The sequence below is a fragment of the Spermophilus citellus genome (assembly GCF_964194105.1).
Source record: "Spermophilus citellus genome assembly, chromosome: 18".
Taxonomy (NCBI): Eukaryota; Metazoa; Chordata; class Mammalia; order Rodentia; family Sciuridae; genus Spermophilus; species Spermophilus citellus.
This window is the reverse complement of record NC_138200.1, coordinates 48564658-48578678: the sequence shown is the minus strand read 5'-3', so window position 1 is coordinate 48578678 and position 14021 is coordinate 48564658.

Here is a 14021-nt window from a genome sequence, read left to right as displayed (position 1 = left end):
CCATTGCTGAGGCTGGCTTTGAACTCTCCATCCTCCTGCCTCAGCCTCCCAAGCCACTGGGATTAGAGGTGTGCACCACCACTCCCAGCCTCTTCCACCTTTTTTTTTCCCTTTACTTCCAAAGAAATTTACCCACTCAGCCATAGTCTGGTTAACTTGACTACTTTTTAAAATCTGAATATAATAACTAAAATTTGGGTATTTCCACCCCTTAACTTTGATGCATTTGTCAATTTTAATACATAGGCCTCTTCATTCATCCCTTATTGACTGATATTTTCATATGCAATGTATTGCATTAGATGGTGAATCTCATATGCATGAATCTAAATGTATCTATTTGTATTTATACATCAAATAAAATAACACGTTTGCATGTATATGTGTGTATTTATATAAATATGTATGCATATGGGTGCATTTTAAAATATACACATACACATGCCTGTAGATACTCTTTCATTTTGCTATATATGCATATATATTTTTTCTTTTATTCATAGGCATGTACATATGAGTATAAAATTACCCACACATATATAAACAACATATCTTCTTTTATTTCTTATAGTTCTGTCCTTTTTAAATTATGCCACTACCATTTGAACTCAATATTTCATTGTTTTGTTCAAATTATTAGAAGTTTCTTATGACTCTATTTCCTTTCTCAATGCTTGACCCTTACAATCATTTGATAGTCAGTGATTGTCAGTCACCCATTAAAAACATACATAGTCCTTGCCCAGCTGTCAAACTCTTGTACTGCCTGGAATGAACCTCACCTCATTGGCTTTATCTGTCACTGAACCTTTCATCATTCTGTGCTCTACCCACCTGGAACTTCAAACCCAGATGCTCATCCTCTGGGTTGATGTAAGTTTTTTTCCAGGTGGAATGCCCTCCCCTTTCTTCTTTACTGGTAGAAATTCTATTCACTCCTTAAGAACCTGAATTCCATATCTTCTAACAAAGTCTATATAGCATCTGCCTTCATTAAGAAATAACCAATCTCTCACAAAACAAATTTACTTCTAACTTAAAGCTCTGCATTTTTTTTGTTTCCCAATTTTTCTGACATCCTTAACTATAACTTATGTATCTTAAATCTTAATTTCTTATTGTTTATTTTACCATTATTGAATGTGGTATAATATTTATGTTCATAAAACTTGTACATTGGTAGTTCTACAAATCTAGGTTGGTAATAAAGGACATATACATTAATTGGCTCTGAATCCTTTTTATTAACCAAACACACATGATTGTGTGCACATTTTTATTATATCCTCACAATAGGGATAAGAGCCTGAAGGTTAACTCAAGGTAGTTTGAATCCAAACTCAGTCTTTTTTTTTTTTAACTGCTAATTCAAGGCCATTGTGTTTCTTATTTGCAAGATTATAAAAATGTTTTTGCTCTTAAAGAATCCTCACTCATAGGTTTTGTAGTAAGTAGAATACACACACACACACACACACACACACACACACACACACATCAGGGATTGAACCCAGGGGTGCTTAACCACTGAACCACATCCTCAGTTCTTTTATTCTTTTATTTTTATTTTTTATTTTGATACAGAGTCTCACTAATTTGTTTAGGGCTTTGCTAAGTTGCTGAGGTTGGCCTTGAACTTGTGATCCTCCTGCCTCAGCCTCCTGAGCCACTGGAATTACAGGCATGAGCCACCACACCCAGCTTAAGTATACCTTTTGAAAGCAAGGCATTTCCTCCAGCTGATCTTCGAGGTCTGACTTAAAAATACTCTGCCAGCTTGGGCACCATTGGCAACCTTAGAAATGGAGATTTTTCTCTGATTAGCAGTTAGTGAGAAAATAGGATTCTCAGGATTATATCTATAAGGAACTAAATTTTTCTGACACTGAATTGGCTTGAAAGTGAATCCTGACATGGGGTGGTGGCACCTTGAGTGTGTCCTCTCAAGCCATGATCAGACAACATATCTATTTCTGACTTAGAATTATCACCTACAGAAACCAAGAGCTAACAGATAATTGTGTTTAAGCTGCTCTGCTAAGTTTGTGGTAATTTGTTACATAGCAACACAGAAATAATACACTCAATTATTCAATGTAGGGTATCCTGTTCCCTAAACATTTAATATAAGCCTACAGAAATTCACATGGTGGAGAAATAAAATGAAAACCAGTTATTGGCTAATTCAAGTGCAAAGCACTTCATTATAGATCAGTGATAGATGTTAAAAATTATTTTTTGAGAGATTTGGGTCAAATGTCATGTCTAAAATTTGGCTTTCTTATGCAATTCTATTTAAATTTTATAAGCAGCAAAATGGAAAAAAAAATGTTCAGGTAATATCTGCATCCTGACCTTTGCTAGTTTGCAGATTTTAATTCAAGTGCCATCTAGTTTCTTACACATCAAGTGTCCCTGCCTCCAAAATAGTACCATGAAAATCAACTCATTCTACATAAGCTATACAAGCCTCGTATATACTTAGCAACATTTTATTTCAAAAATCAATTTCCACAAAGTATTTTTCCAACTACATTTTTTTCTTTGACTCTGTTCTATATACATTTGTCTGAACCCTAGGGCATCCTTTTTGTCATTTTAATTTTCAATTTCTATTATGATTTTAATTTTCATCAGCACTATTATTTCTAGGTAGCAAGTAACAAAATTATATTTGACACACTGGATAGTGTAAAAAAAGTAGTTATTTTCTTCAAATTCACCCAAAGCAAGGAGAAGTGAGGCCTCTTGTACATGTGGATTTTGAGTACTTTGAAACGTGACCCTGAATAATAAATGTAGAATACATAGTGCCTATTTGAGTCAGAAAGATACACTCTGCTACATTTAATGTGGTGATCTTTACATGCTAGGTGCTCACAAGTTACTCTAATCAATGAACATAACTGGTTTTTTAAATAATGCTTTCTGTTTTTAATATACATGCAGTATGTAAGGAGAAAACATCCAAATTACTGCAACAGATGCTTGTTTATATGTATTTAGTACCATTATAAAAAAGGAGCCCGGAGAATATGCAACTGAGGTTCTCAAATCTATCCCCAGTGCTGAGGGAAATGGATTTGATTTCTTGTAATTTAAGGCATCTAATCACCATCATTAAACAAATAAGGATTCATTACATGAATAAGAGACAAATGCTGTGAACACAGTAAAACTTGGAAACAAATGTGATCTAGAACTTTAATTTCCATGCACATCTTATCTGAATGCCATTTATTTGGGAAGTTTATGACCTGTGACTATTTCTCAATTTAATACAACTAACTACTCCAATGGTAGGTCTCAGCCACTTATTTAATTAGAATGGAGAGGAGGTTAGCGGCAGAGGGGGAAAAGGCTCTGCATATTAATATTATATACAGGCACAGTTGAGCTTGAAGGTATAAACTGCTTTAATAGAAGAGGAGATCATTCCTATACATAATGGCCCACTGTATTGAAGGACAGAAAAACCACTGGGGAAGGCTCAGAGACAAAATAAACATAATAAATATCAAGCATGAGACATAGAAACCAGCCCAGAGCTCCAGACTTAGGACAATACCCAGTGGTTCCTCCATCTGTGAATATTTCTCACATGCAGTATTCTAGTTAAAAATAATAATGGCTTTAAATTCAGACAAGCCTGAGGTACACCTCAGCTTTACCATGAATAAATTCCCTAATACTCGAATGGGTTAAATCTTTAAGCCTCTAATTTTTCTTCAGTGAAAACAGTTTAGTGATTCTTCACCCGGAAGTACTCTGCAAGGATTAAAGCCTGTAAAAGTTGTGGTAAAATTAAAGATAGTATGACTTTTTTCATCCCTAATTTGAGTTCATGAAGTACAACCCATTCTTGGCAAAGAATGGATGAATCTAGTAAGAGAAAAATATGGCACTTAACTCAAGAGTTGTATATGGCAAAATTAAGAATATTCAGCAACAAACAAAAAATATTACTTTTGCATTTCACTACAAAAGTTTATTCTAAAACATAGACAAGATATCCAAAGAACAATTGAAAGGGGAAAAATGTATGATAAAAGGAGTTAGAGAAAAATGCCCCAAAGAAAAATAAACTAATGATTTGAATAAATGTTTCTTCCATCATATTTGCTCTAATGAAAGTATCTGTGGTCAGATTATGGATAGTGTATTCTGAAGAAGATATATGTATGTAGGAACTAAAGACGATACAGTCATCTACTCATAGATAGAATCTACTAAGTGCTCATGAATAATAAATCACTGAGTGAATATATGGATTGATGGATGAATGAACGGATGGATGGATAGATGGATGAATGAAACTTTAACCTCAAATCCCAATTTTAGAATTCTAATATATTACATTTGTTGGGACTTTGGGGAAGAATTTCATTTTCTACAATATATATGGCTGTATTTCTCCAGTTCAAAGTAAAACTTAAAGGTGATTTTTCCGTTTAGCACCAGTGCACACAACTGATTCTTGGATTCTAAGATTTCTCTTAACTTATCTAGACATTTTCTTTACTTGTAGCATTGGAGATCTCTTTTCTCTCTCTCTCTCTCTCTCTCTCTCTCTCTCTCTCTCTCTCTCTCTCTCCCTCCCTCCCTCCCTCCCTCTCTTCTCTCTCACACACACACACACACAAAAAAAAAAAAAAAACAATTCTTTTGGAGATTTCACTATAACAAATATCCTGAGTTTCCCCCTTGACAATGTTTCCTAAATTAAAATTCCAATAGTAGCCTCTCCTGGAAACATGGTATAAATACACACTCGCTTCTACACCCTTCTATACCTATTGGATCAAAAACTCCATGTTAGAAGCCAGCAAACTGCATCTTACCTTGTCTTCTACATAATTCTAATAAACACTGAACTTTTAAGAACCATGCTCCTGTACAAGTATGATTCCAGCCCCAACCTTATTTTTAAATTTCTGAAAAAAATAAAACAGAAATAACAGGTTGAGAGTTATGGCAGATGTGCTGTTAGAATAGAATAACTGGAAGTACACTTGAAAGGAAGCAGACAGAAATTCCATTCTTCTCACAGAAGCTTTTCCAAATGTTCTGCAATATAAAACCCATGATTAAATGTTGAGTATCTCCTTTTCTTCCGTGGCTTCTTTTCTGAAGCTGAATTCCATTGGCCATATCTGTCAATGAAAGCAAATCTTTTCATCAATGCTATTTTGAGTTTGGGAGATCCTATGCAACTACATTTTAGTTATATAACAATATTATCATTCTAAATTTCAGGGTTGACATGAAGAAGATTCCCCTTAACTTCTCAGTTGTTTTTCCTATGGATTTGATGTCCCTTCCTGTATTCTACTATTATTGCTAAAGTCAACCCTATCCCCAAAGAGCTCATTTCCATGTGTCACATTCTAAAGGCTATTTCTGTAGGCACATCAGAACACACCAGGGGTAATCTTTTGGTTTCAATTCGTCAGAGAACCTGTGGCCCTTGGGGTTTTCTGATTCCTGTTCCAATGAAAATGGTCCATCTCACCCTCTAGCTGAACTCTTTCTTGTGTCACATGGTAGAGTGGCGATTGCCTCAAAGAGAACGTGGATGGTAATATGGATATTATAGACCATTCTGGTAAGGTTTCATATGGAAATAAGAGCAACACTTTTGTAAACTGGACGAAAGCAATCCTTATTATAAAGTGATAGAAAATAGAGGGAAGTATACTTTCACGGTTGGCAGAAAGTAGAGGTCAAAAGAGATAGATGGAGGTACATGTTTAGCTGAGGAGATTTCTACCCAAAGCATTGAAAGTGCAACTGGGTTTCTCCTTACTACTTACAGTAAAATGCAAAAGGAAAGTGATGCATTGAAGGAATTGTGGTGCAAAGTAGAACTGGAACAATCCATGGACCAAAATATAAGAAAGTGTATTCTAGAAAGAAAATTTTACGTAAAACAATGACTACATAAAGACATGGCCCATTAGTTAATCAGACATACAGAAGTAAGGATGAAGATTTGGTTTATACCCATTTGGACTAAAGGAGACAGAGATGGGATAAAACAAGGAAAGTGGAAGGTTTTCAGTGTTCTGGGATTCTTCGGGATACAATATAGAGAGATACAGCACTGACTATGCCATGTCCTTCAGAAGAAGGGAAGATGACCTTGAGTGTGATTCAGAGGTAAAAGTGTCTCTTCAGTGTTGAGAGGTGATGCAGTCCTCTCCCTGATTCCATGGGTCAGACTGCCATTGCCAGGTGCTCCCAGGCAGAAGCTGCCACCCAAGGCCTTGGGAGTGGGGACCCTGAGTGAGAGCCTAGGATGCAGGACTGCCACCCTCTCTCAATTCAGGAGTCTGTCCAGGGCCACAGGGCAACTGCAACCAGTGGGAGCAGAGGGTTATTCTTGGCCTGAAGTCCCAGTAACATTTGCTTTTCTATGTTCTATATTTACTTGGGACTTATTATCTTTTTCTTCATTCTGATATTTTCTTTTTAATTTAACAGCATTCCTGCCTTATAATTATAGTTTGAAAACAGATGACTTTCCTGACTTTAGAAGTTCACAGCTCAAGATGAATTATGCCTTAGAATGAAAAATGACTCTAGTCCTATCTATACCTCATTGAGAGAATCTTTAGATAAAATGTTGGACTGATAGTTAATGCTGCAATGTTTTAAGACCCAGGGCTATTTGGGGTAAAGTGAATGTATCTTATAGGTGAAAAGTAGATGGTTTGGGGAGGTTCAAAGGACAGCCTTATGAACTGAATTGTCTTTTCTTTGAATTTACATTTTGAATTTACAAAACTCTCAATGTAACTATTTGGAGACAGGGCCATTAAGGAAGGAATTTTGTTTAAAAGGAGGCTAAAAGGAGGGAGAAACTGAGGTGTGGTGGCACATATTTATAATCTCAGCAACTTGGGAGGCTGAAGCAGAAATATTGCAAGTTTGAGAACAGCCTGGGCAATTTATCAAGACCCTTTCCTAAACTTAAACCTAAGTAAATTAATAAACATAGCTGAGGATGTAGCTCAGTGATAGAGCACCACTGGGTTCCATCCCCAGTACCACAAATAAGAGGGGGGGGGGAGAGAAAGACCTCAGGAATAGGGTTCTAAGTCAATAGGACCCATGTCCTTCTAAGGAGAGAAAAACACACCAGAAATGCACATGTGGAGAGAAAAGGGCAAAAAGAAAAGGTACAACCACAAACTGAGGAGAAATGTTCACTAAAAAACATCCTTGCTGGAACATTGATCTTGGACTTCTTGCCTCCAGATTGTGATAAAGTGAATTTCTGTTAATCAAGAACACCCTGACAGCCTGGTTATGATTTTTGATACTTAAGGTTCTTGTCTTCTTCAATTACTGTTCTTTATTTCTTTTTTTCCTGCCATTTTTCCCAGCTCTCCTACAAGTGTCCTTTTCTCCCTACTCATTCCTTACACCTGAGCTCAAGAGATTCCTGTAACAAATATTCTCTTGAATTGTACCATCAGCGATGAACTTTCCCTCATTGCTGTCTTCATAAAAGGCTATTATGGCACCCACCACCTGTGATACAATTGTTTGCCTACAGATATAATGAGTTAGAACATGAAACCTGGGAGGGAGAGGACAATTATTAATTCATTCTTTTCTTACTACAGCTTGCACATGGTATATCCACTCAATAGATTTCAGATAAATGGATGAGTAAATGAAAAGCACAGAGACTTATTCTGATCCATACTTCTTCAGGTAAGTAAGCAATTCTATATTTCCTGTTGAGGGAATAAAAAAGAGAAAGGAATTAAAATCAAGATCTGATTTAAAATATGTTGTTAAAATAGACATAATGGAGTTATTAAGCCAAATCCCAGAGAACCTGTGAATTACTTAGCTGATAAAAGGTTAAAGTTTCTCTAAAGTAATTATTCAAATGGGGAAAAGTTGAAGAATAAACAAAACCTTTAACACTGAAAATTGAAAAATGGGTAATACAGAGATTGCTGGGTGCAGTGGAATTGAAGTGATCAAAGCAAAGGTCATCTGGCTTCAAAAGGATTTTATGTAAACTAAAAGCTACAACAGAGTGAGAGGAAAAAAAAAACATTATCTTTTTTTTCTCCATTTTCCTCTGGGGGAGGGCAAGTAGAACAATCTCTTAACATTCCTGTAGAAGAAAAAATAAATATGTTTTCAGGTATCAGTCAATGAGATTCCAGACAGAGAGGGACACATATAGTCAATATCTGTGGCAAAAGATTGTTCCAGGTCCCATACAACCTGTGTGTACTTGTGTCATTGGTTTGGAAGAAGCATAGGTTAAGCATCTTAGAAGGATTTCAGAAAAAAAGAACAAAAACTAATTTCTTTTTCTGCATTTCAAGAGCTACAGATATTGTGTTGAACACAGGGTAAATGATTTTGAAACAGAGATTGTGTGTTTGTGGTTTGCTTCTGCTCTGTCCATACTGAACCACTTTGGAGGGAAACTTGGCTCCTTTGAAACCCACACATCATTTCACATGGATGATGGAATGATGTAGTAGTCCAAAAAATGAAAGCAAAAAAGAACCCTGTCTAAGCCCACATTTTCTTCAAGGACTAATGTTTCTATGTTACTTATCATATAAGTTATAAAGAACAAATAAACAATATATTGTAATAATTGTACTTTACAGCAAATATAATAGGTATTTTATACCTATTATAATCATGATTGCTAATTAATAAATTTGCAAAATTTGAAGACATACATGTATTTGTGTGCCAAAGAAGATTATCCTTAGTTGTGTATATTGATTGAATAGATATAATAATAATAGCCTCTATTGGCAAAGACCACTGTATTTTGATTTAGATATTCTCTATGTTTAAATGTATCACCCTGGCCAACTTACTTTATTTTCTCATCTGATTGTGATGTCCTGATGTTCAAGGAGTTTTAAAGAATGTCATAATACATGTGAAACACTTAGCAGAGAGCTCACTCTTTTGGATCCTCTTCCATTGTTCTGGTGTATTACAATCTAATTTCAGTATTGTCTCCAGAATTATGCTCTCTATAGTGATGGTTTAGAATAATCCATTTTCTTCTATCTGTCTTGGGAGATCAGAGTCATCTGCACCAAATGCCTAGTACTTCCTGTTCCACTGGATTCCGCTCATGTTCCACATTCATCCTTTGGAACACATGGATGAATATTCCAATTGTGATTCCTCCTCCCAATAGGAAGCAGAAATCTAAACATGGTGAGTCTGATACTACCCTAGGAGAACTAAAAAGCAATTCCAGTCCACACAATAAATATATTGCAACCAGCCCTTCCTTCATTAGTTTATTGCTCTCTTGTATCAATGACTACATCTCACCTTTTGTGCTTTTCCATTAACAGATGTGATAGTGCATAGCTGAGGTCCACCTACAGGATTAACTCACTATTGTCCTAGTATTTAAAGTGTCTTCTAAAAGCCAGTAACTGAGTAGATCCTCTAGAATCTCACTCAACAGAAGGAAGTTCTGCAACAGAGTTGTCCCCTCTTTCCTGGGGATAGTTTGCTTTCTCTGGACCAGCTTGCTTTCATTGGTAGCAGGTCCATCTTCTTGGCTCAGTTGGGAACTTTATGAAACTGTATCCAAGCAGCAAAACTGAACTGTTCCCACTGTAATTTTGGAGACCTTATTTTTATTTTCAATAAAGTACAATAATATTAGTACCAACATCTTAGAATTATTGAGAACATTATGTGAATCAATACCTCTAAAAGGTTTAAGTCATGGCTTGAACATAGAGAGTGGTAGAGAAATGTTAGCTAAAAATGTGTTAATTTAAATTCTTTGGTGAATTGTTGAAGAGTCTACTTTGTAAAATTCATCATCAAAGACTTCTCTTCTTCACTGATAATATCTTTTAACTATTGACTTTTGATTTATTTTAAATCAACATATCCTTCTATTAGTTTCTTCAAAATTATCTCAAAAATAGAAAGATAGCATTTCCAGATCCAATAAACACTAGAAAAATACAACATGGTGACTGGAAGTGGCAGTTTATAGGGAAGAACAGAGGGTCATCTGTGCTATGTACAAGACAAATTCAGGCTGAACTCTGGCTGATTTATCAGTCCTATTAAATACTTATTAACCAAAATAATCACTTGTAACATTAATTTACAACCTTACAGAGATATTGGGACTATAGGGGGAAAAAAGGACCTATTCCATGCAGTTTCTGACATTGAATACAATCTATTTCTAATTCATTGTCTAAAACGTTGTTAGTCATTAGTCTTTTATTGTTAAAGTACTCAAAAATGTGATTAAAACAATTAAAAATAAAATAATCCATCTTTAAACATGGGGTTGCAAAAGATATCTTGGTGAATAAGCATATTCTGTTAATGTTTAGTATTTATATTATATTATTATCTCTAGTTCATATTCATGCAGAATACATTAGTGCTATTTCAAGTACCAAATTAGGTAGACTAAAGGAAGAAAATAGGACTCAGAGTTTCTGAAATCCGGGTAAGTCATGGAATGACTCTCCACAGCATTTGATTTATCTTGGAAACGTGCGCTCAGGGACAGAATAGCAGTTAACACCATAGGGACCCAAGTTGCAGTATGCCACTTAACACAGAGTTCAGCTTTGACATGAAAAGAAAGGACAATGTATTTAATTTGTCTATGGAAGATTCTGGACTGCCTATATACACAGAACCGCCAACATCCCTCCAAAGGGAAACAAGAGAAGGTGTCTCAGTGAAGTGATACTTAGGTTTTGGGGTTGGATTGTGCAGAATTTCTCCTTCATATCTTTACTTCTGCCAAGAACTTTGAGTGATGACCAGCCTCTGGACAGCAGGGTGAAGGGCACACCTGACCTTTCTGTCCTTATAGCCTCTAGTTTTCAGGAGGTGGTGATTAAACTGATGCTTGGTTCCAAAGACAGACATTGGAAGCTGAGTTCCCCTCCTTTTGTCTTTTGCTGGTGGTGGAAACCCTCTGAATCTCTGTCGTCCTCCATCAGCTCTTCTGATTGCAAGGAGTCATTCTCCCAACTTTGCTGACTCTAAATCCACACCAAAGCGGGATCCCAGGAGACTGGAGATTTTATATATTGATCTCTTCTGAATTTCAGCTAAATCATCTATAAAAAATTATAATACTTTCTCCAGGGTTAGTCATGAATATTAATTTGTAAATATAATGAAATAATAACATTGAAAAGGATCTAGCACTATACTGTTACATAAGCAAAAATAATATAAAATAATTATAAAAATAATAATATAGTGAGGATGAAGAAGAGGAAGCTCTATTTTTTTTCATATCTTTTATTATAAAAAGAAAAGCAAAGCCGATGAGAAAGAGCACTGGGAGGTCTCGGTTCAGTTTTCTCTCTTTCTGTTTATGTGCCCATCAAACATTTTTCCTTCCCTGTGGCTTCAGCTTCTTTTCACTTTAACTCCAGTAAATTCTCCCCGAAGGCCTAGTATCTATTTCTGTTGAAGAAAAGTCAAAACAGAGTGTCTGCCAGGCAAAATTTCAACAATATCCTGATTGCCCAATAAAACAACCACAGCAACAACAGAATCATAATGATGACAAAACCCTCATTAGCAGGGATCTCACACAGACATGTTCAAGATGCTTTGCCATTTGTCTCCATTGTCCTGTGGTTCATTTGCATAGTCCCATCTGACTTGGAAGTTCTACCCATCATACAGGACCCAACGAAGATTCCAACATTTAACAGAAGTATGGCATTCCAAAGACGACAAGCCAAACTGTCCCCATACTTATTGCCGAGATACAGGAAAAGTACTTCTTTTCTCTTTCTTTTGCCCCGATGTCCATATCTATGTTGGACTAGACTCAAATAATTTTGAAGACTTCTCCAAGTTTCAAAATAATGAAAACATTCTTAAAATAATTTCCACTCACACATTATAAATAAAATAATATAAAAATTGATGCATGAATTTTAACACCCTCAGCATCCTAATAAATGTGTGTGAGGGTAGCTAAATGGGTGACCCAAATTCACGTGCACACAGGAACAAATTTTCTATTTTGCAAACTAGTAGACTGTGATGTAAAACAATAGATTTAGTATGGAATTCTGGCTAATTAGAGCTAACAGTTGACTAAATAATATCAATTGTTGTGTCTTATATTGTCTTATATTTGTACTAAGACATTGCAACTCTGTGAATAAATAAATCTGTTAGTTCTATGCTAAATAGGACATATTTCATGAAGTGCTGGGTTTAGTGATGATACACAGGCTTATACAATAGGTTGCATAATTCCAGGGACATTCTATAAAGCTTATGGGTTACAATTTATCTCAATTTAACCAGTGCATAAGCATATATATATAATGTGTATATACTTTAAATTATCATATTGCACGAAATAAATATAATAATTCAATTTTATCAATTTGTAAAGAGAATAAATGCTATGTCCGAGTCTCAGTTCCATCTCTTACATTGTGTTGTATGGCTTCTTAAACTTACTTTTTTTTCCCCTCTGAAATACAGGGATGGATATTAGGATTTAATGAATTATTTGCATTGGGTAGTCTCCTAGTGTAGTACATTGAGCCATATACAATGAGTGATAATAGTTGCCTACCTATATATACTCTGTATTAGTCCATTTGGAATGCTAAAACAAATCCTTAAAAGGAGTCATCTTTAAGTAATATTTAGTTTCTTCTTAGAGTTCTAGAGACTGGGAGTCCAAGATCAGGGCCCTGTCAGGTTGAAGGTCTGGTATTGGCATCTCTCTATTCCAATAGAGAGATGTGCCTTGCTGCAGTGACCCCCACATGCTGAAGGGCCAAAGGGCACTCTCTGTTATATTAATCTCAGTTGGAGGCAGAACCCTCAAAATGAAATTAATCCCTAATGGCCTCATGTCTTAACACCATCACCTAAGGTATTTGACTCCAGTATGTGAATTTGGGGGTAGCATCAACATTCAGATCACAGCATACATTATGTCATTTCCTAAGCACAACTGAGGGGCACATGTCTCTGCCCCACCCGTTTGAGTTCATCAAAATTGATTATAACATAGCCCATAATTTTCCTAGAAAAGCCTAGGAAATAGCATTTCCAAGCCTACACCCCTTTCACTTAGCCCTCTTCCAAGTGCTTTTAAAAAAAGCAGCAGTTTGTTCAGGAAGCATCAAAGGAAGGACAGAGTAACTAGGATTCTAGAGACTGCAGAGGAGAGTGACATAGAAACACAGTGAGGAGGCTCCTGAGCTGGGCTGTATTCAATAACGACTAGGGAACTTCTAATAGAGAAATACGCTAGATTTTAATGTCTCAAGGAAATGAGGTTGTGAAAGAAGAATGAAAGCAGACTAAGCTAATTTTTGAATGCCATGGTAGCAGATTTATAAATTATTGTCAATTGTATATGTTTCTAAAAATTGACAGTATTTGTGTACAAATTGTCTACTCTAGAGAAAGTAAGGCTTGCTTGTTCTTTAGAATAATAAAAACATAGGGGTGGGATTGTGGCTCAGCAGTAGAGCGCTCACCTAGCACGGGCTGGACCTGGGTTCAATTCTCAGCACCACATAAAAATAGAGGCATCGTGTTGTGTCCATCTACAGCTAAGGGGAAAAAACATATATATATATATATATCAAAATAAAAAGAATAAAAAAAGAAAAAGAAAAACATTGACTTCAGACTCTAGAATGCTTGGTCAGCCATGAGTGTATGTGAATACATGAATATACCAGTATGCATTTCACATAAAATTTCAAATTAAAGTAAGCACCTGTGTACGGGTATGCACAGGTGTGTGGAAGAAAGATACAGAGGTGGGACAGGGAAAAAGCAAGCCCTTCAAAATATTCCAAGAATATTCCAAATATTAATGGTTTTACATATATGTGGAAATCATCCTAATCTTGCATGCTAAGAATTATATTTGAAAATATCATGTGTGGACACACACACACACACACACACACACCAATGCTTCTACTCTTGGTAAGAAATAAACACACACTCTCCAGCAG